This window comes from Eumetopias jubatus, unplaced genomic scaffold, assembly GCF_037043125.1.
Source record: "Eumetopias jubatus isolate StellerSeaLion01/CBP00866 unplaced genomic scaffold, mEumJub1_p1.0 scaffold_6, whole genome shotgun sequence".
Taxonomy (NCBI): Eukaryota; Metazoa; Chordata; class Mammalia; order Carnivora; family Otariidae; genus Eumetopias; species Eumetopias jubatus.
Window position 1 is genome coordinate 100839539 of NW_028274812.1, and position 3112 is coordinate 100842650.

The 3112-nt window shown below is 35.9% G+C and overlaps 1 pseudogene; it reads right to left on the reverse strand.

Annotated features, from left to right (window-relative positions):
- Positions 1-2215: 2215 nt before the first annotated feature.
- LOC114204480 (non-histone chromosomal protein HMG-17 pseudogene) lies at positions 2216-2713 on the reverse strand (annotated as a pseudogene).
- Positions 2714-3112: the final 399 nt, after the last annotated feature.

The following is a 3112-nucleotide window of genomic DNA, read 5'->3' on the forward strand; positions in this document are numbered from 1 at the left end:
TGGATTGTCCTATTTTCAAAATATTGAATACAGTTTCTTTAAATATTAAGAATTCTGGTACTCTCTTATAAATGATGCACATAATTTTTCTCTCCTAATATCTACCTTTTAATTAATATGTAGTTGTCATATTAGAGGCCTCCATTCTCTGTTATATATTGGTTTGATTACTAGCAAAAAGGAAGAAAAGCTGAAAGTAATATTCCATTAAGGAAGCCAACAGATTGGGGAAGCCATACTCCTCCTTGGTTTCTCAATAATACCTACTCTTTCCTGGGTATCAAAATATATGAAGAAAGCGAGCTCATAAAAATAATCATTCCAGTTTTTAAATATATTTGATAAAAAGAAATTCAATAAAATTCTTTAAAATTATTCTAGATATTAAGGAGAACTTTACAAAATGAAATTCTGTAAGTTGTTTTTAAGAATTGAAAACTATTATCATCCCTTCATTCATTAAAAGTCAACTTGAGACCTATTTTAAAATCATAACTTTAACCATAGACAAAAAGTGTATGAGTTGATATTTTTTCAGTTCAAAATTTATGCCAGTAATTTTATGTTGATGTGTCTGCCTGAGTGTGAGTATGTGTGTATGTGGATTGGCGTTGGCTTACACGTATGAATTTTAATTTATTTTGACTGTCTTATCATGTGCCTCTGGGTTGATACCTGTTGGGTGTTAGAACATCAAGGCGCAATTGTAAAAGTCAGCCTTTGTGTGCGGCCTAATTTATGTGTGATCGCTAATATATGTACCTGAAGTTTCTGGTGGATTGTGGCCAAAGAATGATGCATAAACTGAAAGGATTGCATTAAACTGCTAAGGAATAGGTCAGTGCCAATGGGAGCATTTTGTTCTCTGTTCTCCCTACTAATGCTGTAATACAGAAAGAAATCAAGCATCTCACTGAATAATATTTCTTTGTAACACTTTTCATAAGCAAGATTTCACTGGAGTTCAATTTTCACTATTTGGTTATCTCATTATAAGCTTATATTTTAGTAATTGCATTATTAGCATAAAAATAATGCGCTTATCATTAAAAAATACATGAAATATAAAAATATGGAGGATGGTGAAAATTTAATTTCTCTTATATGAGTTTAGAACAAAAGGAAATGCCAGTAAACTAATCAAACTATAAATACTACATAGACAAGACTGACAAACACCAAAACTGGATCCCTGGATTTGGGGTTGGGAATTTGAATAGCAGATGTTCAACCTCTTTCCATGGTGAGATAATAGAGAATAAAACTAAACATTATTTTCTCTTTAAGTATTGATACAGAAGCTAAAATTCATACATAAACCAAACACTAATTTTCTCAAAAAACTAGTGGGCTCCTATTTTGGGTCCCATTCTCAAAGCTGTCTTGCTTAACTTTACAGACAGTGAAAAACTATTTTCTACCTTCATTTACAATAACTAAATGAAAATTAAAAGAGCAAAAAACAAACATTCTTCAGGTATCAGCTCAGCAATTATTTTTTTTCAAACTGTATCCAGCTTTATTAAAGATACTTTTCATAAACAATCATGGTATTTCAGGCAGGACATGGGCAGACAATCGCTAACAGTATACAACAACTTTCAAACTCCCTTCTTCAATGGACTACCAAAATCAGAAAGCCACTATAAAACCCAATGAAGTCTTCATGTAGATGCTCTGAACAGGGAAAGTTCAGAGTGAGGGTTGACAGTTCACATTTAGCATGTTGTTTAACAGCTTTTCACAAGCCGACCCTGACTTTCAGGAAATGAAATGAAAATGGCAGAATTATCAATCTGAAGATCCACGAGCTAAAAAAGGAATTTTTTGAGGGATGCCATCTCAGTGGTGACACTGTAAAGTCCAGATTGCCTGACATACTGGGAACCATGTCTTGGGGGTCAGGTTCCAACAGGTCTCTGGGTTTAAGGGAGTCAAGTCTATGTTGAAGGCAGACAGGGAGAAGAAGACATAAAAAAATGAGTTTTAGTTTTTCCACACCACCGAGGGGTTTGTGCCAAGACGGCTCATGTGTGTCAACATCAAGGAATCCCTCTTCCTGGGAGCCAAGAGGAAGTTTCTCAAAACTAGAAGGGAAAGGTGTTTTTTCCCCTTGTATCAATCTAGCTTTGGAGATATTCTGTTAGTGACATATGCCCTTCCCCCAAAACAATGAAGTGATCTGCGTACTAACAACATAGCTTAAAAAAAAAAGTAAAACAAAATTCTGCATTTTTATAAAACTTGATAAAAAATAGTATTTCAAACTGTACAGTCACCAGAAGTACACAGTTATCAAAAATGCACACACTTCACTTGGCATCTCCAGCACCTTCAGCTTTCTGTGCCTGGTCTGTTTTGGCATCTCCATTTTCTGCAGGGTTATTCCCATCCTTGCCAGCATCAGCTTTCCCCTTTTTCCCTTTGGGTACCTTCTCTCCCTTCTTTGCAGGGGCCTTTTTAGGCTTGGGCTCTGGCTTTGGAGGAACAGGTTTAGCAGATAACCTTGCAGATCTTCTCTGTGGCTCATCCTTCACCTTGGCTCTATCTCCTTTAGCATCCCCTTCAGCCTTTCTCTTGGGCATGGTGGCGACGGCGGCGGGTCGTAAGCGCTGGACGCGGGGATGCAGTGGCACGCGGGCTTTGGCCGGTCCGGGGGTCGTTCTCGCCTCTTCTTCTTCACACTGCTCGGGCTCCGGGGGGTTTATAAAGTTTTTATCTAAGCTCAGCAATTATTAAAATGTCTGATGACATCCAATGCTGACAAGGGAATACAGAAGCTACAGCTTTGTACAATTTTAGTAGAACTATAAATTGATACAATCACTTTGGAAAGGTATCTAGTAAAATTATCAAAATCTTAAAATATGCATATTGGACCAGCAATAATAATAATAATAATTTATTGTATAGAAACACTATAACTCTGAAGACAGATGCTTGAGAATATTGATTGTATTATTGCAGGTAATAGTAGTTATTTCAAATAATGGTTACTAAGAGTGTTAACAGTGGCTATTGTAGTTTCTTTATAGTTTCTGTATTGTCTGAAGGTTTTATAATAGGAGTAGATGTAAATTTATCCTGGAATCATTATCACGACATTTCATTT